Below are 25,049 nucleotides of genomic sequence, written 5' to 3'. Positions count from 1 at the left end.
AACAATATGAAGCTAACTCTTCAAAAGGACCATCAGAATTACTTAGGAATATCGGCCTAACCTAGCGATACTAGACTATGTTATAATCAGTTGACAGTGTTAGAACTTCACTATCATATGAATGATGTAACACATAAACATTTTTTCTTTGAGGATTGGTGGTTTTATTATTTCAAGAAATAAAAAAAATTAAAGAAATTGAAAACTCAGCATTTAAGATCCAAGGCTTCACTAAGCATCATATCAGCATGTTACATCTAAGTAATAATCCTAAATAAAGCATTATATCAACCTAAGCGGGAAAGAAGATTTTTTTTTTCATTTGCAGTTATTCTACTTTTAATTTAAACAGATAAAGTCATCTCTACATTTTTAGTTCAAGATCAAGAATGACATTTTATGCATTAAGATCTTATCTGGGAAAATAATTTATATGTAAGAGAGCAGATTTTATGAATAGGGACTGGGGCTTCATATTTAATTAACTTAAAGCTCAGCTGCAGAAAATAAGTGCCATCACAGAGTGGGAATATATGCATTGAATAGTACTTGTAATTGATGTAACTAGAGGAATTTCTTTCATTTTGAGAAGAGTTTCCATTGTGTGAATCCTATAAAAATGCTATAAAATGCAGTTTGAAATATAAAACATGAAATTTAAAAGTGACTTTAATATTTAATCTCTTTGGTTTAGAAATGGGAATGCATCACTCATTACTCAGTTATTTTCATGTGCCTGCAGCAGATGTGAGTCTTGTTCTATGAACCCAGGTGAACATGTATTTCCACTTTTTTCTTTTTCTGTGAACTTCCTTAATTTCTACTCTGAGCACAGCCCCCAGAATTGGATGGGAATTCAACTGTAGTTCATACTCTTTGGATTGTACTCCCTGTCCCAGCTTTTGAGGTCTGCTTAACTTGGAGGTCTTACTTGGAGCCAAGTTGTTTAGCTTGTTTTGCGATTAGTCTCTGTTGACACTGATTGTTGCTAGGAATCCCATTGTCCTGGTCCATTTAGAAACATCCAAGCTGGCACTGTTCTACTTCTAGTATGTGGAGACACAAGGCTCTCTGATGAGGCTGGGAGTCCCAGGCCTGCAACCAGGAGTCCTGGCACACCACACTGCTGATTCCTTGGTGATTGTCTTAGAGCCTGCAACTCAAACCCTCTGCAGCTCACGGGTCCCCAGACCTTCATCTCTTTTCTCCTACTTCCAGTAATAGTATTTGAATATTACATATCCCTCTTCCTTCATACATTTTCTCCAGATTTTGGAAAATAAATCCAAGAAACCCTGCTACTAACTTCTTAAGCATATATGGAACAAGATGTCTGCCTCCTTGCTAGAATGGAAGGAATGGAAGAAGGTAAGGAAAATAATAAACTCAAAAATCATTTTTCCATATTCATAAAGCAATTTACTAGCTTTAATGGATCTGCTGTTAGAAACCAGCACTTCTCCCCTCCAAAAATCCTATTGGCCAATTCCTTTGACTTAGATGATGGATACTAAATATTAATGATTTAAGGTGTCTTTAAATTTGGAATTATTAAAATATTTATGTTAACTGAGTGTCTAGTCCCATCTGATTTGAAATATCTTGGATCTTGGATTTTTAATCTTCACTGCAGTAAGTTTACAATATAGTTTAAAGACTTTAAAGTCTTTTAAAGTGTGACATATGCAGATACTATGTTCCAAAGAGTAATTTGTGAAATGGCTGAAATTAAAGAAAAAAAAAAAAGATAATGCTGCCTACTTAAATTTATGAGTCAATCTTCTCATATTCATCTCTACTATTCCCATAGAATCTGCCTTTAAAGTGGTCATTCTTGGCCCTGTGGGTTTTAGTCAATCTATGTTGGTTCATCTGGGATTTGTTTTGTTCTTGTCTTTGCTTTTCACTCTCACTATGAAAAGTACTGGACGAGGATGCCTGGGTGGTTCAGTGGTTGAGCATCTGCCTTTGGCTCAAGGCATGATCCCCGAGTCCTGGGATTGAGTCCTGCATCCAACTCTCCACAGGGAGCCTGCTTCTCCCTGTGCCTGTGTCTCTGCTTCTCCATCTATATCTCTCATGAATAAATAAATAAAATTAAAAAAAAGGTACTGGATGATCTTTCCTAAAGTTACATTATGTTTTATCTCCCTTATGTACAGCAAAATACTTAAAATCCAAGCATTCTCCATGTTACTACAAAAAATATTTTGTGGCTCATTTTTTTCATTAATGATATGCTTGCTACCTTATAGTATATATATACTTTTAGCCTCACATATGCTGAAGCATCTGGAAGACATATTCTCATATGAAGATTGACATGGAGGAAGTTTGCCAGTGAATATTCTCCTGAAACAAGATTTGTAAAAATGAAGAAAACAGGACTGGACTTAGGGAGGTGAAGTGCAATGCATTTTCACTTGAGGCCTCTCAGCCAGTCTCATGGGACACATACCTGAGCTGGGATAAAACTTTAGGGATATGTAGTATAATGGGCTTGTACCTTTGTACTTGACTCCAATTAGCAAATAAATGTGGCCTCCACCGGGGAAAAGACATGCACTTGGTTTGATGAAGACAACATAGGTTAATTCTTGGGGATAGGCTTAGAGGGGAGTCCTCGGCAACCAGCATTCTTTGCATTTGGGGGAGAGTGTTTTAGTCATGGAGGGGGATCCGAGGTGCATAAAAGAGCATCCCATTAAGCCTTTCAGATACACTTGCTTTGTAAAAATACATTTATCCCTTCTAGGAACAGCTCCTTCAGGATTTCAAATGATGTGGGGTTTTTTGTAAGGAAATTTAGATAGACTGGGAGGAAAGATAGCTCCAGCTGCAGCAGCTGCTCCCAGGGCTACACTTGAAATTTATCATCTCTGCCTTCTCTCCTTTCTATTTTTCCTTCACACTCAGCTAGCTTCAGCTAGTTTTGGAGTATTATCTGCTGACATAGCCCAGACCCACATCACTAAGTGAGCCAAGATCCAGTTCAACCAATATCTTTCTAAGTTTCTGGTTACTATATTTCTCTGTATCATCTCAGTTAAGGAGGGGAGTACCATGACATGCCCCCAGTGAGCACCTGGATGCCAAGTGTGCTTGCTGTGTCCCCCACTCTCAATGTATAGATTCAACCCTATCTTGGGAAGATCAGGGTCATTTGCTCATACCTGGAAGTTGACTCGATTCCTTGTCTGTTCATCTCTTGGCACAAGAAGCCCAAAATGATGAGGCAGTAGTCATAGCTAAACTATAAATGGGTGCTCTGAGAGAAATATATGCCCTTTGGAGGCTTCTAGAAGCAGGTCTCTGTGTTGTAAGACAAAGGAGCACAAACTCTACTTACTGAGCTATTAAGAGCATCAGGGAATGGAGCCACTTTTTACTTCCACCTGTAGTTCCAGGACTCCTGTATTTTATCTACTGGGCACATTGCACCATAAATAGTATTGATTTGGTGGTATATCCTGCATCCCGGAGATTGGTGTGACATTTTTTAGAGAGTATGATATCCAAAGTGGCACCTCTGCTAAACCTTCAAAAGGACCTATCATCATTCTTCAGACTGGCCTTTGTGTATTGCAGTATATGCAATATATACCATTTATATTGGTATATATAATGGCAATATATACCATTTATATATATTGGTATATATGGTATATATACCAATATATATACCATTTCTAAATGGTAGCTTCCATGATCAATACCATGCTCATCCTCACACTTGCTTTTCTGTAGTGATTCCTTGATTGATATAATATTGTGTGTGAATCATAATTGGATGGGAATATGCATTCCCTTGAATAGTGTACTTGTTTAGGTCTTGTGGATAGGAAATACATGTAAAAATATCATAGAAGCAAGGAGTCCAGTAAGGAGTTATGAAAAAATTATCCATATGAGAGATAATATTGGTCTTAATGAAAACTTTGGCAAGGGAAATGGAAATAATGGGTGGCTTTGAGAGACATAGGATTTAGATTGAATTGATGTGGATGGAGAGACAGGAAGAAGACAAGGAGGGTGCCTTCTTTCTGGTTTTGTAACTGGTACCATTAACCTCAACAGAGAAATTAAGATGTAGAGCATGTTAGTTATGCAGGGATAGGATGACATCATATTGGAATTTCATGTTTTTGTTTAATTTTTTAAAGTTTTATTTATTTAAGTAATCTCTACCCCATACATGAGGCTCAAACTCATGACTCAGATCAAAGGTCACATGCTTTTCTGACCAAGCCAGCCAGGTGCCCCTGAACAGTTGTTTTTGAAACATATCCACTGGAGAGATTGAATGAAGGGTTGAATTTATGGATCTAGAGCTCAGGAAATATAGATTTTAGGGCCATGTCTATATATATGACCATTGAATCCTTAGAAGTAAATATGATTTTCTAGGTAAAACATGTAAAACAAGAACTAGAAATGAAAAAAAATGAGAATATCAAAAATAATATCAGCTATAAAAGAAGAGCCTGCTTTCAAGAAAAGCAAGAGAGAAATGCCATAGAATCCAAAGAGTATAGGAGGTTAGAAATCAGCCATGACATTTGCTAGAGCGAAATCAAGTAATTAAAAATTTTTATTTTGAGTTTAGAAATAATTGATGACCCTGGCAAGAGTATTTTCTGAGAAATAGTTGTTAAAGGAGTCAGACTGCAGAAGCTTTAGAAATGCAAAATCTTGAAAAAAGTAAGAAATGTCAATAGCAAAAAGCTATTGAATGGTACTGTTGTTCAGGGATTTTAGATTTTTAAGTTGAAATAAATGCAACCACAGTCAGAAGATATCCACAGAAGAGGAAAGCTGCCTTTAATACAGGATGCATATGTTAAGAATTATAGTAGGACCATGTGAGTCTAAGTAGAAGACACGGAAAAATGCAGGATACCACTTTATGTTCAGAAACTCTTATGGCTTTCCATTGTGTCCAAAACAAGTCACATTGCATTCATCCTCTCTGATTCTTTTTGTTCTTATTTATGAATATAGGAGTATGTTTCCCCTTATTACTGACCAGCCTTCTCTTTTTTTTTTTTTTTTTTTTTTTGGCCAGGGGGTGGGGTGGAGGGGCTGAAATCTCATCATATAAAACGAAAGAGAAATTAGACCTTTATCTGATAGTCTTTTAGAAATCAAAATGCACACAATTAGCTCTTCCCTCCCTCGTACCTCATTCATTAAACAAACAGGTATTGAGTGCCTATTAGATATAAAACACTGGAGATATAGAAAGAAATAAAATATGAAAAACAACAGCGACAACAACAACAAGAGGTTCTAGTTTAAAATGGCTACATGGGAGGATCATGAACTCACCTCATTCAGAGGATCCAGACCTACTGAATCTACACTAGGCACAGAGGAATTTCTTCTGGAAGAAACCAGAAATGAAACAAGCAACTCCTACACATCAAGCAGACAACAATAGAAAATACTCACACCATCCACACTGAACTGGTTAGGAAAGATGCTCTCTTGCCATAAACTTCACCCCTGGCACAGTGACATACCATCCAGAGGGACCTCACAATTCCCAGCTGCAACCTAAGGAGCAGAAGATTTAGACCTAATATCTAGCACCTACCTTTTAACACTTCCCCCTGAAGGATAGCCCTCAAAAAAGGATAGCTTAAAAAGCAATGGAACTTGCATCCATGAGAATGACAAGACTATAGTAAGCCAAGTTAACAGTTCTTCCCAGGGCTCAGCATGAACAGAACTGACAGAAACTAATCTCCCAATCTCGGTTTGGAAGAGGCCTATTTCCATAATTTAAAAGCTGCTGCCTAAAGGTCAAGATGAACATGATCCTCTCCAGACACCTGAGAGGCTTATGAGTGCAGTCCCCTTGTTCTTCCTCTGGTTTCCTCCATGTGGCTAGAATATCCCTTGAAAGAGTTTGTGCACATGTCTGGTGCTCCAGCTTTTGTGGTCGCCACCCAGGGGAAGCACCTCTGGATTGACAGCAAAGCTTCCATTCTCTGATCCCACAGGACTATAGCAGACCAAGAGAGTTCTTAACCAGCTATCTCCACTATCTCCCAGAGCTCAGCACAGAGGGAACTGACAAAAAAAGTGTCTGTCTTCCAGTTTTTCCTTGGAAGAAGCCTGTTTGCATACTTTAAAAGCCACCGCCTGAGTATATGGCTTCTAATTAACTTGAATCAAGTTACTAACTAGGATTTTCCCTGCTGGAATGGAACACTGATAGGCCTTGGCATTCCCTCAACTACTAGGAGCCACTAAGAACAAAGAAGGTAGTTTGGGCAATCACAAAGGTTTGAAAATGAATCAAGAGCTTGGGCCAGGGTGAATGAAACTGGTCTGTCAAGAGTGGGAGAGATGGCTGTTAACACCTAAGGCATAGAAACCAACACAGAGAATCAAGGAAAATGAAGAAAAAGAAGATGTTCCCCTCAAAAAGAAGATAAGAAAACTCCAGAAACATTTTTTTTATAAGATTTTATTTATTTATTCATGGGAGACACAGAGAGAGAGGCAGAGACACAGGCAGAGGGAGAAGCAGGCTCCCTGCGGGGAGCCTGATGTTGGACTCCATCCTGGGACTCTGGGATCATGCTCTGAGCCAAAGGCAGACACTCAACCACTGAGCCACCCAGGCGTTCCACTCCAGAAACAGATCTTAATGAAATAACAATAAGTGACTTACCTGATAAAGAGTTCAGAAAGCAAAGTATTAAAAATAACAGTAACTATAATAGTTTGTTAATCCATAAGGGAAAGAGATGTAAATTGTGACATCAAAACCTAAAACAGGGATCCCTGGGTGGCGCAGCGGTTTGGCGCCTGCCTTTGGCCCAGGACGCGATCCTGGAGACCCGGGATCGAATCCCACGTCGGGCTCCGGGTGCATGGAGCCTGCTTCTCCCTCTGCCTGTGTCTCTGCCTCTCTCTCTCTCTGTGTGACTATCATAAATAAATAAAAAATTTAAAAAAAAGAAAAAAAAAACCTAAAACATTGAAGGGGAGAGTAAAAATGTAGAGCTTTAATATTCATTTGAACTTACATTGTTACTGGTTCAGAACAGACTGCTATAAAAATAAGGTGTTTTGTGTAGGTCTCATCGTAATGACCAAGTGAAAAGTTAGAGTAGATACACAAAAGGTAAGAGGAAAGAAATCTAAGTACACCACTACAGAAAATCATCAAATCATAAAGGAAGATAGTAAGAGAAGAAAGGAACAAAGGAATGACAAAACAGCCAGTAAACAATAAAATAGCAATAGTAAGGCCATATTTATTGATAATTACTTTAAATGTAAATGAAATAAATTCTCCAGTCAGAAGCCGTAGAGTAGTAGTCGAATGGATTAAAAAACAAGAGTTATGAGTAGACACCTGGGTGGATCAGTTGGTTAAACATCCAACTCTTGATCATGATCTCAGGCTCATGATTTGGAGCTCCAAGTCAAGCTCCACACTCAGTGGGGAGTATGCTTGGGATTCTCTCCTTCTCTTCTCTCTCCCCATCTGTCCCCTCAATCGCTCACTCTCTCTCCCCTGCCTCTCTCATAAATAAATAAATAAATAAATAAATAAATAAATAAATAAATATTTTTATAAAAGAGTAAACTATATATTGACTACAAAAGGTTCACTTCACCTTAAGGACTCATACTTAAGTGAGCCTTAAGACTAGAAGTGACAGGATGTATAAAAAAAATATTCCATGCAAATGGAAACCAAAAGAAAACAAGGAAGATATTTGTATGTATATGTATACATATGAGACTTTAAGTAAAGACTGTAATAAGAGACAAAGGAGATCAGTATACAATGATAAAGGTGCCAATTTAGCAAGAAGATGTAACATTTGTAAACATGCATGCACCCACCATAGAAGCATGCAAACATACAAAACAAATATTAACAGACTTGAAGAGAGGAATACATAGCAATATAATAACAGTAGAGACTTCACTAAACCATTTTCAGCAATGACTAGATCATCCATACAAAAGATAAATAAGGGGACATTGGACTTAAACTACACATTATACCGGGTGGATTTCATAGACATTTATAACATATGCCATCCAACAAACAACAGAATACATATTCTTCTCAGAAAATGTGAAGCCTCCAGCATTGTTCTTCTTTCTCAAGATTTCTTGAGACTCTATTCAGAGTCTTTTGTGGTTCCATATGAATTAAAGGGGTTAGTATCCAAAATATATAAAGAGCTCATTCAACTCAATAGCCAAAGAAAAAACAAAAACAAAAACAAAAAACAAAAAAGAGAGAGAAAAAAAAAGAAGTCAATTAAAAATGGGCAGAGGAACTGAATCAACAGTTTCCCAAAGATATTCACATGAAAGACAGCTATATGAAAAGGTACTTAATAATACTAATCATCAGGGAAATTCAAATCACAATCACAATGACATATCACCTCACATTTGTTAGAATGGCTAGTATCAAAATGACAAGAGATAGTAAGGACTGGTGAGCCTGTGGAATGCAAGGCTTGTACACTGTTGGTGGGAATGCAAACTGGTACAGCCATAATTGAAAACAGTATAGAACTTCTCGAAAATTTTAAAAATAAAACTACCACATGATTTAGTAATTGGTCTTCTTGGTATATACCCAAAGGAAATGAAGTCAATATCTGTAAGAGATATATGCATTCCCATGTTCATTGGGAACTGTGTTCACAAGAGCCAAGATATGAAAATAACCTAATTTCTGTCAATGAATGAATTGATATAGAAACTTTAAGTGTGTGTGTGTGTATATATATATATATATATATATATATATATATATATATATATATTTCAGCCTTAAAAAGGAAGATCATCCTTATAGGGTACATGGGTGGCTCAGCTGATTAAGTGTCCAACTCTTGCCTTGGCTTGGGTCATGATCTTCCCATTGTGGGATTGAGCCCAGAGTGGGGCTCTGTCCTCAGTTTGGAGTCTGCTCCGGATTCTTTTCTCCTCTTCCTGTGCCCCTCCCCACTTGTGTGCATGCTCTCTCTCTGCTCTCTCTCTCTCTCATTCTCAGATGAATAAATAAAATAAATAAAATAAAATAAAATAAAATAAAATAAAATGATTCTGCATTAATGACAACATGGATGAAACTGGAAGACATTATGCTAAGTGAAATAAGCCAGACACAGAAAGAAAATATTGAATGGTCTCAGTTATATGTGAAATCTGAGAAAGTTGTATATGTGGAAGTGTAGATTAGAATGGTAATTCAAGGGGTACCTGGGTGGCTCAGTGGTTGAGCATCTGCCTTCGGCTCAGGTTGTGATCCCGGAGTCCTGGGATTGAGTCCCACATCGGGCTCCCCACAGGGAGTCTGCTTCTCCTCTGCCTATGTCTCTGCCTCTCTGTCTGTCTCTCATGAATAAATAAATAAAATCTTTTTTTTAAATAAATAAAATCTTAAAAAAAAAAGAATGGTAGTTGCAAGGGTAGGGAGATGTTGGTTAACAGGTAAAAAGTTGCAACTATGTAGGATGGATAACTCTAGAGATCTAATGTAGATTATGATGACTATAGTTAAATATACTATATTTATACCAAAAATTTGCTAAGAAAGTAGATTTCAGGTGCTCTCCCCACACATTCAAAACTGATAGTTATGTGATGAGATAAATATGTTAATTTGCTTGAATGTAGTAATCATTTCACTATATGTATAACAGAACATGTTGTACACCTTAAATATATACATATTTATTAAAAGTAAAAATAAATAAAAATTGTATTGTGGTTTCATTTTCAAACATATGTTGTAGATTCATACTGAAAATTAAACAATATTTTTTTATTATTTGAATAGAGTAAAATTTTGTATCACAAATTACCTTTACATGATTCTGACTCACTGGCACAGAGGAGTCATTGGTATGCAGGACTTGTCACTTTCGAGCTTGTGCCATCTGTAAGGCATAGAAAGTAGTTTAGTTATAGTATGATGTATTTGAAAGTGTAATTTTAGTTTGGTATATTTTTCATTCCACAAATTTGAAGTATAAAGGAGAAAGGGATATGGCAAAATCATGAGGCTCTCAACACAGCAAGCGAGTTGGAAATTCTCCAATTAGCAATAATTGCAGAATCAGCACTTACCATACACTTGAAATAAATGCCTCTTTAGAGAAACTACAATTTAAATATTTCTTATACAAATATAGAAAACAACACTGCTTCAAAAGGAAATAAAATAAAAACATGCTGATTGGCAGCTGAGGTAATTGCTGCATTCAAGTTATCTTGTCTGTTTTCACATTAAAAAGCATATGCCCTACTTTTCTATTCTTATCTCCAGAGATGGAAAAATACGTATATTTTGCTTTCTGGATTGAGGCCATGGTTCAATAGCAATGCTTCATCGAAGATAGTAACAGATACTTAATGTCTCATAATATTGGGGAAAGAGTAGAAATCCACATTAAATTAGCAATAATTTAACATAATTAATGTATTTGTTCTCATAAATTCTCTACCAATTTTTTTAACAAATTGGACTATATATATATATTTTAACATTTTGACTGTTTTTTATATTTTTAAAGTTTTTATTTATTTATTTTTAATATTTTATTTATTCATTCATGAGAGACACAGGGAGAGAAGCAGAGACATAGGCAGAGGGAGAAGTAGGCTCCATGTAGGGAGCCTGATATGGGACTCGATCCCAGGACTCTGGGACCATGCCCACGAGCCAAAGGCTCAACTGCTGAGCCACCCAGGCATCCCTAAAGTTTTTATTTAAATTCCAGTTAGTTAACATACAGTGTAATATTGTTTCAGGTGTACACTACAGTGAATCAACACTTCCATACATCCTGTTGCTAACCACAATAGGTGCCCTCCTTCATTCTCATCATGTATTTCCCCTATCCCCTCATGACCTCCCCTCTGGTGACCATCAGTATCTTCTCTGTAGTTCAGAGTCTGTTTTCTTGGTTTGTCTCTTTGTTTCTTTTTTTTCACCCCTTTACTCGTTTGTTGTTTTTTAAATTTCACATATGAGTGAAATCATGTGATAATTATCTTTCTATGACTGACATTTCCCTTAGCATCATACTCTCTAGCTCCTTCCATGTCTTTGCAAATGGCAAGATTTCATTCCTTTGAGGGCTGGATAATATTCCATTGTCTATAAATACCACATCTTCTTTATCCTTTTATTGGTTGATGGACATCTAGGCTCTTTCCATAATTTGGCTAATGTAGATAATGTGCTATAAACTTGGAGAAGCATGTACCTTTTTGAATTAATATTTTTGTATTCTTTAGATAAATACACAGTAGTGTGATTGCTAGATTGTTGGATAGTTCTATTTTTAACTTTTTGAGAAACCTCTATATTGGATAGTTTTTTTTTTAAGTTTTTGAGAAAATTCCATACTGTTTTGTAGAGTGGCAGTTTCCATTCCCACCAACAGTGCACAAGGGTTCCCCTTTCTCTCTGGTCTCACCAACACCTGTTGTTTCTTTTGTTGTTGATTTTAGCCATTCTCACAGCTGTGAGGTAATATATGTGTGTATATATATATATGTGTGTGTGTGTGTGTGTGTATATATATATCCCTGATATATTGTGTATATATATATATATCTTTGATATATATGATATCCTTGTGTGTATATATATATCCTTGATATATATGATATCCTGTATATATATATATACATATATATATATATATATATATATATATATATATCCCTGATAATGATTGATGTTGAGCATCTTTTCAACTGTGTTAGTCATTTTCTTTGGAGAAATGTCTATTCTTGTTTCCTGCCCATTTATAATTGGATTATTTATTTTTTGGGTGTTGTGTTTTATAAATTATTTTTATATTTTGGATATTAACCCTTTATCAGACACTTCTTTACAAATATCTTCTCCCATGCAGTAGGCTGCCTTTTAGTTTTGTTGATTGTTTCTTTTACTGTGCAGAAGCCTTTTATTTTGATGTAGTTCCAGTAGTTTATTTTTGCTTTTGTTTCCTTTGCCTCAGAAGACATATCTAGAAAAAAAGGTTCTATAGCTAATGTCAAAGAGGTTACTTCCTGTGTTTTCTAGGATTTTATGCTTGCAGGTCTCACATTTAGGTTTTTAATCCATTTTGAATGTGTTAAATAAATACACTTCAAATAAGACTTGATTTCTCAGCTATTAGTATTTTATTTCTTATTACCCTTTGTTCATTTTTTAATTCATCAAATATATGTGGAAAATATAGGGTTTTATTTTTACTTTTATTTTGAAATACTTATCGATTCATAGGGAGTTGCAAAAATGTGTACACAGAGTAGACATTAATGAAAATGGCATAGTAGGAAACTCCAAAAGTCTGTCTCACTAACAGTAGCAGTGAATCAACTGGCAAAAAGTATCAGAATTAAATTTCTTGAAATTCTGGATATTGCTCAAAAGCTTACAGCAACAAGAGGAATGCTTAATTAAAAAAGAACAAAGCAGCTGAATATCAATAAGAGAACTTCATAGCATTTTCACTTAGTCCTCTGATCCTTGATTTGTTAGTGGTCTTGAAAACACTAGTCTGCATTCTGACTACAAGTGTGTGATATCAGAGGGAGTAGAATGGACCTTACCTTCAAAGAATTATGGTTGCTTACTCTGCCCCTTGTGGTGGCTCCCCAAGGCTTGGCCCACAGGGCTTGTCTCTATTTTGCCTAACTCAGAACCCTCCTAGGGCTAAGGAGCCTATCTGACCCAGTAATATTTGTTGAAATCATTTAAAGGAATATGTATTCCTTGCTACTGCTTGGAGCAGTGGATAATAGTTGGAGTAAGCAATAGTCTAATCAAAAAGTTGAACGTAGAATTACCCAGCTTTTCCACTCCTGAGTATTCTGAAAAGATCTGAAAACATATGTTAAACAAAACACCTGTTCATGAATATTTATAACAGCATTATTAATAATATGCAAACAGTGGAAGCAACCCAGATGCCCATGATCTGACTGATGGACAGACAAAAGTGGTATATCCACACAATGAAATATTATTTTGTCATTTAAAAAAAAAAAAAAAGAAGAAGAAGGGGTCTGGTTGGCTCAGTCGGTTGAGCATCCGCTTTTGTCTCAGGTTGTGATCTTGGTGTCCTGGAATTGAGCCCCATGTGGGGCTCCCTGCTCAGTGGGGAGTTGGCTTCTCTCTCTGCCTCTGCAGCTCCCCCTGCTTGTGCTCTGTCTCTTGCTCAATAAATTAAAAAAAAAAAAAAAGAAGGACTGATACATACTATAACATGGATAAACCTTGAAGATGTGTAGAATAAAGAACTCCATAGAAATGGAGAAATTATATGGCTGGGGGGGGTGACTCTTTCATGGACATAGAGTTTCCTTTTAGGGTGAGGAAAATATTCTGATATTAGGTACGGATGAAAGGTGCCAAACACTATGGATATACTGAAATCTTTCAAGTTGTACACTTAAAAATGGTTAAAAGAATGAATTTCATTTTATGTGAATTTTATGACTTATGCATGCTTGCACACATACACACCAAAGTGGCTCTGGGCCATGGGTAGAAGTGCAAGCTGTTCAGACCATGACTCTTCAACTGTATTCTGGGGTGATAGGAGCACTGAGGTCCCCAAGATCTTTCCCTGAGTCTGTAGCAGCAGACAAAGCCCCTTCACCCGACCTTTGCTTGTTTGGCATTGATGAATGTGGTTATTTCATTTCTGTCCTTACCTACCACACGGAAGTCTCATCCAAGCTATTGGACACTAGGTTCCCACATCAGATTCTAAACAAGGGCTCACCGAATAAAGGGATATAAAACAGGAGGGGGAAAATGTACAGAGATCCTACGTGCCTTTCACCCAGTTGCCCCCTGCCAAGAGTAATCATGATGTAAGGATTTGAAATTGCATTGGTATAAATCTGTTTGAAGATAGATGCATGGTAAGACTTTAAGATTCAATGGTAATTAATCAGTTTGTTGGGAAGCTCTGTTAGAGGCTTCTCTTATTTTCTAAAATATAGAGGCAATAGCCAATATGATCTTGAGCCTACCATGAATATTTTGAGCAAACATGGCCTTTAAAGAAATCAGTTCAGTGCTTAGAATTAAGGACTTGGGACTGCACGTAATGAACTTGGTATCTGACCAAGACAGACTTGACATTCCCCATGGCTTGACTGAATTTTAAGCAGACTTCTTTCTGACTCCAGGCCCCAGTCTCTCTTTCCTTTGAGCATTTAATTTAGAAGACTTGAAATTGTAAATTCCCTCCCTGATCCTTGAGATGTAAATTTTCTAATCTTTTGTCAGTTTTACCATGGAGGGGAGGTGTCTTTGTTCAAAAAGAGCTGTATCTTTTTTTTTTTTTATTTAAAAATTTTTTAAAAATGTTTATTTATTTATGATAGTCACAGAGAGAGAAAGAGAGAGAGGCAGAAACACAGGCAGAGGGGAAAGCAGGCTCCATGCACCAGGAGCCCGACGTGGGATTCGATCCCGGGTCTTCAGGATCGCGCCCTGGGCCAAAGGCAGGCACCAAACCCCTGCGCCACCCAGGGATCCCGAGAGCTATATCTTTAAAATAAAGTGATCAAGAAAGATAGAGCCCCTGTTCTCTGGTCTCTGTGAGGAGGCAGGAATCTGACTTCTATAGGCTCCAATCAGCAAACACAGAGGGCCTCAAGCACTGTGCAGCCTCTCCACCGGTATCTTCCAGGATCTAGCTTCCCTCAGTGCCTAAAAGTGCTTCCTCCCAGTGCCCCAGTGAAGAGATGAGTCTCTGTCCCCTACTGTAAGAGTCTGGAGTAAATTCCATTTTGCCTATTTGGTCCGGTGCTTTTTCTTCTACATTTTTTCAAACCATTTCTGACCTGAGGTTATACACTTTAGTTACAATCTGATGTTTTTTTTCTGCAGTTACAGATCACTTGCATCCTTGGCAGTCAAAAGTGGAGCCCAAAGGAAGAGTTTGGACCAGGAGTTCAACTCCGTAGAGATTCATAAAGGCAGAATTGTCATAGAGGAGCAATGTGACAGCCCAGGAAGGGATTCATGTACCCATGAGACTAGGTAAATAAAGGTAGCAGGAGAGTGGGAACTTCACTGTGGTAAAGAAAGGGACAGGATGGAGAAGTTCATGGGCACAACCACCAGTCAACAGGTAGAGTTGGGGGCTGGAGGAGGGGAATGCAGAGGGTGAGAGATTCAAGCATATTGTATATTGAAAAAAAAATAAAGGAGCAGGGTGCCTGGGTAGCTCGGTCCATTAAGCCTCTGATTCTTGGTTTCGGCTCAGGTCCTGATCTCATGGCTTGTGAGATAGACCCCTGCATGGGGCCACATGCTTAGGAGGAGTCAGCTGGAGAGTCTTTCCCTCTGTGCTTTTCCCCACTTGTGCTCGCTCTGTCAATAAGTAAACAAATCTTTAAAAAAATAAAATGAAGGAACAAACCTAGGCAATAATCTGTGTACAGTACCTAAGATCCCAGCTATGAAAACTATCCTTCCTTTTCACCAAAGATACTGACTGAGTCCCAGGCAAACAGAAATGATTAGAGCATACATTTTAGGAACCAACAACTCAAAAGAAATATGATCCCCCATTAACACCACTTGTCACCTTTTGTCTGTGTTTATACTTATGTTGAGACTTTTTTTTTTAACCTGAAATTATCCTCTCCATCCTTTCTGGTCCAGCACTTATACATTATGCAATACTCCTCTTCCAGAGCCATTCTTGCTAGCCCACATCCTGGTTAGCTGTTCTGCCTGTGTATGCTCTGTGTACCCATTGGTTCCAGGGGCACACCTTGAAGGTTAAATGCCTGTCCACGAGATGCCTCCCCACTAGACAGTCTGTGCTTGAGGTCAGGGACCACATTTTACCCTTCTTTGTAGCTCCAGCACCTGGCACAGTACCACACATCTAGTTTCTGCTAGCAAATGTCCATTAAATGTGACTAAAGTGGGAGAGAAAATAGAACAGAAAATTTTGAATTTAATTTCTGCATTATATCTTCATCAGTGAGAATGAGTCTTCTTTGGTTGTTTTATAACAGAATTTGACTAATAAAAGACAATCACTTGAGTCTTGCGGGGGCCATGTACCTGGGGAGGAAATTAGCACCTGCAGAAGTCAAGAAGTGTAGGGTCCTATGGCCACCAGGCCCTGACTCCTCCCTCACTTCTTTCTCAGTCAAGATGTGGCTATTTCAGGTTTTACCATAACCATACTTACATCTATCAGTCTTCATGTGAATTTGTGAATCAGTCATTGCTCTTATCTGTTTTCTATCACAGCTTAATCCTTTGACTGGACACCTGCCTGCCTAAGACGCAAATGCAGATACAAATCCAAAGAAGGAATTTGGCACTGGTTCAGACCCACAGATAGCTACTTTCAAACCATTAATAACTGGGAAAACAAGAATTATTTTAACTATGGGCTATATAGTTGGAAAAGGAATAGAATACTAATTTGCTTCTCAGTATCCACTGTAGGCAGGTAAACTTGGGCTATTTTTTTTTTTTTAACTTTCTTCTTTGTAACAAACATTGCTTGCATTGCTTTTTACCGAGTCCCACGTCAGGCTCCCGGCATGGAGCCTGCTTCTCCCTCCTCCTGTGTCTCTGCCTCTCTCTCTCTGTCTATCATAAATAAATAAATAAATCAAGAAAGAAAGAAAGAAAGAAAGAAAGAAAGAAAGAAAGAAAGAAAGAAAGAAAGAGGTGTTTAAATTAAGCTAGAGAACTAGGAAAGTTGTTACCTAGAACCATGGTCTCTTTCTTCCTCGATTTCTCTCTTGACCTACAAGGGGTGTGTTCTGCAAACCTGGAAGGAAGAACACTGAGAAGGAACTTTGCTCTTTCTGTTCTCCTCTTACTGTGGGAAGCAAAGCGATCTATCTAATCTGTGGGATTGGAAGGTGAAGTGGCATGTACCGTCTGATCTCTTCCCTGCCGATTTTTGAGGGGTGCATTCTTAGAAAATACTCATTCTTTTTTCTCACATGAAGTGAATTTACCACAGCAGGGTCTATGCAAGCCTCAGGAAGGAGGCTGCTGGGATGGGACACTCACTACTTAGCTTTCAGGGTAGAGGTGTTCAAAATCCAATGAAGACACCAGTTTTATGAGTAACAAAGCAGCTATTTTTATTTCTATCTCTCTGAATAGAGTGTGTGCTTCTTAGTTGGTCCAGAATTCAGTGGAAGGCAGAAGAATATAATTAGCTATCATTCTCAAATCCCAACAGTAGTCAGTATGCTTTACCTAAGTTTATCCCTTACATAGATCACAGCAGACCAACAACTAAAAACCTTAAGTACACATAACATAATATCACTTTATATTAGTTTTGGATTTAAAAACAATAGCAACAACAACTGAAAAATTAATAAAGGATACAAATAATCCCTACTTTGTGCATAAGATGTGTTTATGTCTTGAGCATAATGGATCATGATCTGGGGTCATGGGCTGATTTGCATTTCAGAAGCCAAGAGCAACATAATAAAGTTGAGACCATCACAACTAGCTATATTATACTCTTAGAAATAATAACTGGACAATATTTCTGAATTTTTCATGAGGTAACATTATACCTGCCATGGCCAAGATGATGCCCTCATTGGTAAGCATAACCTAGAACCCATCACTGTGTAAGTCACACATCGGGAAAGTTTCTCTGTGTTATCAGCATCTCCTCTTCCAACGAGGGTTGATCTGAATGGAAATGAATATTTCAAGCATTATGTTTGGAAATCCATTCTGAAAGGGACAAATCTCTTTGTTCAGAAGATTTTCTTTTGTTCAAATAGAATTGAATAGAAGTGGAATGAATGAATCTTTCAAATCACAGCTCTTTTATTGTTATGGGAGTCCTTATCAGTATCTAACACTCTTAAAAGAATCATGAAGGACATGTATCTAATGATGGGCTTCTCATATCTTGGTGTAAAGAAAACATTTTGAACTTGAGTCAAAAAGTATATTCAGATTCTTATCTACACATAATTTTATTTCCTTCCCATCTAGAATAATCTCCAGTCTATTTGGCATTGGTGAATCCACATAATTTGGGGGAACATATATATTAGTTGAGGATTTTTCTCATCTTGTAAATATTTCTGAGCACCAGCTCTGTTTCACATACTCATGTAGGAGCTGTGCCCATGGGAATAAGGTAGGCATGGTACTGATTCTAAAGGAGCTTATTCCAAACATTGGAAAATGTGTCATTACAGATTGTGATAAGTGCATTGGAGACGAAAGAAATCACCAATTTTAATGCAAGTCGATAACAAGGCATCTAGTTTATATTAGGGGTCAGAGAAGCCTCTGTGCAGAAGTACTCATTAAGATGGCGGTTGAAGAAGGGCACATGAGCTTGCCCCATGGACAGTGATAGGAATATAATATTAAGCAGAGGGAACTACATGTTAGTGTGTGGAGCCCTGAGATGAGAAATTGCTTGGCTGAGTGTGGTTCAGAGAGCACAAGTGGTATAAAATGAAGTTAAAGAGGTCAGGAGGGCCTGTTGCAGATTTTGTATTTGATCCTAGATCCCTCCAGCTGTTGTTTGAAGAACTAATTAGAGGCAGGGGCATGATCAGGGATCAAATGCAAGCAAGAGAAGGAACATCTAGTAGGAGTTCAGTGGGGTAGCCTCTCCTTCCTGTCACTGGGTGGCTGATGAGAATATCACCTGTCACCTTATGAAAAATGAGTTTACAGTTTCCTTATGCTCAGGGGATATCTTCTCTTTGATATTTTTCTTCAGATAGGGAAGAAGTCAAACCCTCTTTTTCCAGTTCTAAAGTTATTAGAAAACAAGGGTGTGTTTTTCCTGAAAATCGTCATATCAGACCAAAATTACACTGAGTTCCAGGAAAGCATTAAATATTTGTGGAACCAGCAGTCCATGTAAGCATGTCAGAGTGGAAGTGAGAGAGGCTTGCTTTCCTGCTCTTTCACCTCAGGGCGTGTGTGTGTGTGTGTGTGTGTGTGTGCAAATGCGTGTGCGCACACTTGGGTGCACTAGCTTAGGAATTCCCACCTGTACTCTATGCTAAGTGTTGGGTACTGATATGATTTCTTTTTTTTTTTTTTTTTGATTTCTTCTTATCTTCAAAATCCATATCTCCTTTCCAAAGCCCACTTGTAATAGGTATTTTTTTCCACTTGCCTTTCTTCAGAAACTTAAAGTCCCCTGTGAGTTCCAGGCTTCTTTTTCCTCCTTGGATCTTCCAAAGTCAGGTGTCTCACACATTGGGCTGAGGCCAGTGGAGGCTTTCTTCTGTCTGGGCTTTGCTAACTCCGATAAGAACTGGGGGCTCCACTCTCTTAAGGTGGGGGAATCTTCCTCCTACCATCCAATGGTAAATGTTAAAGATAGGTTTCCTTTCCAGTTACATGAGGGCAAATATACTAGTTCCAAATGTATTAAATTTTCTCTAAAGAATACACAGTTTACTTTCATTATGAATTATAAATGTATTTTATTAATTTGACTTTGACCTGACTTTAAAGATAACAGCCTTGTCATTATTGTGCAGAAAAGCATTTGCCTCCTTCCCATGTCTCCTTCCAAGACAAAAGGCCACTGAATTAGCTGAGGCTTAGTTTTGTGGAGTTATCTTAATGCAGTGGTAGCTGTCAAGTACACTAACCACCAAGCTGTCCCAGAGGTCATAGAACAAAAAGGCTTTTAGACCAAATTAAAATGGCCAAATAACATAGCTTATTAGATTAATTAAAATACTGAGCAAGAAGCAAGAATGAAAAGAGGTAAGTTAATACACTTAGTGCAAGAAGGGTAAAAGGGCTGCACTCCTTGAGTCTTCATGTTGACATTATTCATGAATCCTGCTTCCCTCTTGCTGTGTCACCCTTCATGACAGATGGCTTGACTATGAGGACCAGACTTGTAGTCAGAACAAGGGACAGCGACTGAAGAAAAAGCCTTCATCTACTGACACATACCTACCTGCCTGAGAGTTGCAGGGGAAGTGTACTTGATTCAAGAGTAGCTGCCAGTTGGCTTGTTGAACAGCCTCTCATCTTATTTTTGTTTCTTGAGTAGAACATATGTAGGATCAAAATGGAAGCATATGGGTGTCAACAAACGGTGGCCAATTTCGAGTGAAAAAGTTCTTGTCTGAAGGTGGCATGATCATGGTGTGGGTCTTTCCATCCCTTTGTATCTTGAAGCAGCCTATGTTTGCTCTAATGCATCTTCTATTGTTTTCTCCCTTTGGCATGTCTCACATATTACTAACTTAATATCTGTAATTACTATATCAGATGACTTCTATGTCTCACAATTTACTTCTTACTCATTATATATACTAAATCCCTCCTATGAGTTTTACCTACAACCCATATGTTTACTTTCTAGCATATTACATATGTGCTTAATACTTCTTATGAATTCCATCCATCCTATTTGTTTTTCTATCTTCTATAGCAGAATTGAATTATCAACAGTACAGAAAATGCCCATTACTGAATGCCATTAGCTGAACCATCTAATTTGATTAGTGTCACAATCACAAAATCTATTCTTTCTTTTCCCCACTATTTCCTCTAACAAAAAAAGTGAATTTGCTAATTTTAAGAACATTAAGAGATGCTGTGGTAGTTCAGGTGAGACATGATGGTGTCTCAGCTTGGGCTGAAAGTACAGGATGTTGAGAGACGGATGAAATTAAGAGGGAGTCAACAGATCTAAGTAACAAGAATTAAGTGGAGTTTGCAAGGAGACAAAGATATCAAAGTCAACTCTCCACTTTCTGTACCTATATATGTATCATTTACTAGAAGCATGTATGAAAACTAGGAGTAAATTGAGGGTGGCTTGTGGCCATTCTGCATTGAGAAAATATTTCAGCACCATTTTTACAAGAGCATGTGCTCACTTCTGTCTCTGTGTCACATTTTGGTAATTCTTGCAATATTTCAAACTTTTCCAATATAATTTTTGCTACTGTGATCTGTGATCAGTGATTATGACTCACTGAAGGCTCAGAAGGTATTTTGTCACAATAAAGCATTTTTAAACTGAAGTATGCACATTTTTTAGACATAATGCTTCTGCACACTTGATAGACTGCAATATAGTGTTAAACATAACTTTTGTCTGCATTAGGAGACCAAAAAAATCATTTGATTCACTTTATTGCGATACTTGCTTTATTGCAATGGTCTGGAACTGAACCCACAATGTCTCCTAAGTCTGTCTGTAATATATGCAAATTCAATTTTGGAATTATGCTCCAAGGGAGATGCTGAGTTGGTAATTAGTTAAATATTACTGTGAAACTCAGAAGACAAATCTGTCGAGTATATGCAGTGAGAATATTTCTACATATAGATGATACTAAATACCATGAAATTGAATGGGATATCATCTAGGAAAAGAATGTAGAAGGGAAGAGAAATTCAAGGAATTGATATTATAAGCATATATGCATACATATTTGTAGTGCACGATATGCAGGTCATATTTTTAGTTTTATACTGATGCAATATAAAACTAACTATAGCTAAGTTAGAACTGGGTTTCTTAAAATTTCCTTTCATGAAAATGAAAGTTTAGTTTAATGCACATAATGTATGCACATAATGTATTTTTTTCCAGATTTTTCATGAAATCTGGAAGATTTGGAAGCAGCAACCATGTGCTTTTTAAATGTAGAATGTCAGTGAAGGACACAAGCCTCCTTAGAGCTCAGGTGCAGTACCACTCACATGTGTGGCTTGGAAAAATAGCCAGGCACTAACTGCTCTGGGTCCAGCCAGAGTTTCTTCTTTAGGTTTTGCAACTCTTTGTTCAGATGAATATTTAACTCCAGGTATGAGTTTAGTGTGAGTCTCTCCTGCAAGAGACACATCCATTTCTAAGTTGGAGGCTTGGAAACAATGAGAGGCTGATGACTGTTACCTTGGTTTCTATCTGATCCTTAGAGGTTTTAGCTCATCCTGCTCCCTTCACTTTAAATCCATCTTCAGTCACCTCTTACTTCTCAGTGGAGCTCTGGCTCCAGCCATAAATTAAGAAGCATCAACCTCACATAGACCATTTTACCAACTTCCAAATGCTTCTGTCTTTTGATTGAATCCTGAGTGATACAGGTATGGACAACTTTTCTCTTTATTATTTTGTTGTTGTGGTGGTGGTGGGGCCGCAATGCTACTGTAGCATCAAGAAAAGAGCAGAATGAACTTGACAAGCTATAGAGGACAATGCCAGGCATGGTTCTCTTCTCTATGTACTGGGACTGGAATTCTAGAAACTCCACTTTACTATGGTCAGCCTACCTCTCATTATGTTCTGCCATTAAGGAGCAAAGAAGGGTATAAGAAAACTTAGGGGCAAGAGGAGAAATTACTCATTTCTCCATTCCTGTCAGCAGTGGCCCTTCCCCCCAGAAGCAGTGGTTAGTTTCAGATCCAGCTGATCCCATCACTCCTAGAGCCTACCTCGCCCCACCCCCTGAGGAACTGGCACTTCCATGTCCAGGCTATAGAACACCAACAGCTCCTCCGCCAAGCCCCTGCCTCAGAGGTCCGCATCCCAATTTTGCAACATTTTGGCTTTGATGACTTCAGCTCCTTCTTTTACTACTCTACCACCTTAGAATCGGCTGTTAGATGCTTCCTTGGGCTTCAGATACAGCTTAGCGTTTCCTCTGTATTCTCTTTTCTTGTTGTCAGTGTTTGAACCCCAGACTGCAAAATCTCAATATTAAGTTTACTCTCTTTATCTATACGGATTGATGTCTCTTGTCTTGCATGGACCCTGTCTGGTAAATACTGTCTCTTAAACCACATGAAAAAACGTTGGAGGAATTCTGAATATATGGAAGAAAACTATCAAAGAAAATTTCTTTGAGAAGCCAGTATCTGACCTGAATTCAGTGAGGAAATGTTTATAGGATGTTTTACCAAGTTCCTAGCACAAATAAAAACATTCAAGATGAATTTTTTCCCATTTGTACATATTATCATTGTTACTGAAATTTTTGGTTATTATTAACCCTACTATTATGAGGAATAATCAGGGATTAGACAGCTGAAAGGGTTTTGGAAATGGGGAATGTGATCATTCCAGAACATGAAATGAGTACATAAAAGGGCCCATAGAACATGGAGATGCAGGTAAGCATAGCACAGGGCAAGTCCTTCAGTGTAGATGGGCTTCCAGATGGAAGAGGAAGAGCTGAAGGAACTAAGGACGCAACAGAGTTTGTGAATTGTGAGAATAGGTTTGCATTCGTTCTGAGAAGGACAGGGAACGAGTAAACTGATGGCTGACATTCCTTACTGAGCAGTCTCTCTAATGGAAGTCCAGTCACATTTCCAAAGCAGACACAGGTGGGTTGCAGTTGACCAGGGAAGAGTCTATGCACTGTTTCTGATGAAGGTAAAGGCTGTTTGACATGAAACGGCGAAAGTGGGTATGGGGAGGACGGAATTGATTTGGAAATCAGGAAGTAGAATTAGCAGTGTTGGTGATAGATTTGATGTAAAAGGAGAAAAATAAGAAATTCATTTGTAAAGCAAGGTTTCCAGCAAGGACAAGAGTGCACATGGAAGTGCCAGCCATCAACGCAATGGTTCTAGAAAGACAGATCTGGACTAAGATTTTTAGTTCACTCTAAAATCTGACATGTGTCTGAGTCCATCTGGGCTGCAAAATGCTATAGATGGGGTGGCTTGTAAACAGGAGAAGTGTACTGCTCACAGTTCTGGAGGCCGGAACTCTGAGATCAAGGTGGCGGCACAGTCAGGTGAAGGCCCTTATAGACATCTCCTTGAATATCACATGGGGGGAGGGGTCAGAGATCTTTCTGGAGCCTCTTTTAAAAGATACTAATCCCAATCATGAGGGCCCCATCCCATGACTTCCAGGAAACCCCAGAGACCTTTTTTTTTTTTTAAGATTTTATTTATTTATTCATGAGAGACACACAGAAAGAGACAGAGACATAGGCAGAGGGAGAAGCAGGCTCCCTGCAGGGAGCCCGATGTGGAACTCGATCCCAGGACCCCAGGATCATGCCCTGAACTGAAGGAAGACACTCAACCACTCAGCCACTCAGGTGCCCCCGCCCCTGCAGAGACCTTCTAATACCATCCCACTGGGCATTAAGATTTCAACATACGAATATTGTGGGGACACAAGCATTCAGACATTAGCAGCATGTTTTAGATATAGATATTAAGCAAGCTCTGTAGATGTAGCAAACATACCTGTCTTGTTCACTGTTTCCTGCCTGACAGGTATTACATCAGGCAGAGAACAATCATAGGAACAGTGTTTATGCAAAAGATTATGTGAAGAAAAAAATGTATTATAAAATTTTAGCACAGAAATAATAGATGTTCCAAAAGGAGAATCTTTTTTTTTTTTTAAGGTATTTTTATTTATTTATGATAGTCACAGAGGGAGAGAGAGAGAGAGGCAGAGACACAGGCAGAGGGAGAAACAGGCTCCATGCTCCGGGAGCCCGACGTGGGATTCGATCCCGAGTCTCCAGGATCGCGCCCTGGGCCAAAGGCAGGCGCTAAACCACTGCGCCACCCAGGGATCCCCCCAAAAGGAGAATCTATAAAGAAATAAGAAGATTTGATAAAATAGGAGGGAAAAAAAATCCCTAACTAAAAAACAAACAAAAGAGAAACATAAAACAAAATCACAAAAAAGCCTTAAATTTTTTACTGCCAATAAAATAGTTTGTTTTGCAAAGGCACTTGCAAAAATATAAATTTTATTTCTGTACCTCCACAACATAATATTTTGTAGATGGATTCATTCATCTAGTCAAAGTTTGAGTGTCTGCTCTCTGCCAGGCACTGCTCTAAATTCTGTGAATCCCATAAGAAAAGGAACAAATTCACTGCCCTTGTGGTGCTTATATTCTCATGGGATGAGATAAACATATAAAGAGTAAAGAAATTGTGTGGTGTGTCATAAGTTATCAGTACTGTGGAAAAATAATCAAGGATGTACGGAGTATCAGAAGCAGGAGAAGGCCTGCTA

At 38.1% G+C, this 25,049-nt stretch overlaps 1 long non-coding RNA gene across 3 annotated transcripts in view; it reads left to right on the top strand.

The window, feature by feature from the left end:
* The window catches only part of LOC112671426 (uncharacterized), a 39,999-nt gene that overhangs the window by 11,894 nt on the left and 3,056 nt on the right, over positions 1–25,049 (top strand). Inside the window, exons 3-4 of one of the 3 annotated variants that reach the window (XR_004815771.2) lie at positions 1,270–1,368; positions 14,921–15,275. This is a non-coding gene — a long non-coding RNA (uncharacterized LOC112671426). Of the gene's footprint in view, positions 1–1,269; positions 1,369–1,922; positions 2,072–14,920; positions 15,276–25,049 lie in introns of those variants that run through there. The other 2 variants (XR_003143623.3, XR_003143622.3) reach the window with 2 other exon arrangements.

This window comes from Canis lupus, chromosome 5 (genome assembly GCF_003254725.2).
Source record: "Canis lupus dingo isolate Sandy chromosome 5, ASM325472v2, whole genome shotgun sequence".
Classification (NCBI taxonomy): Eukaryota; Metazoa; Chordata; class Mammalia; order Carnivora; family Canidae; genus Canis; species Canis lupus.
This window is presented reverse-complemented; position numbering and strand designations above follow the sequence as displayed.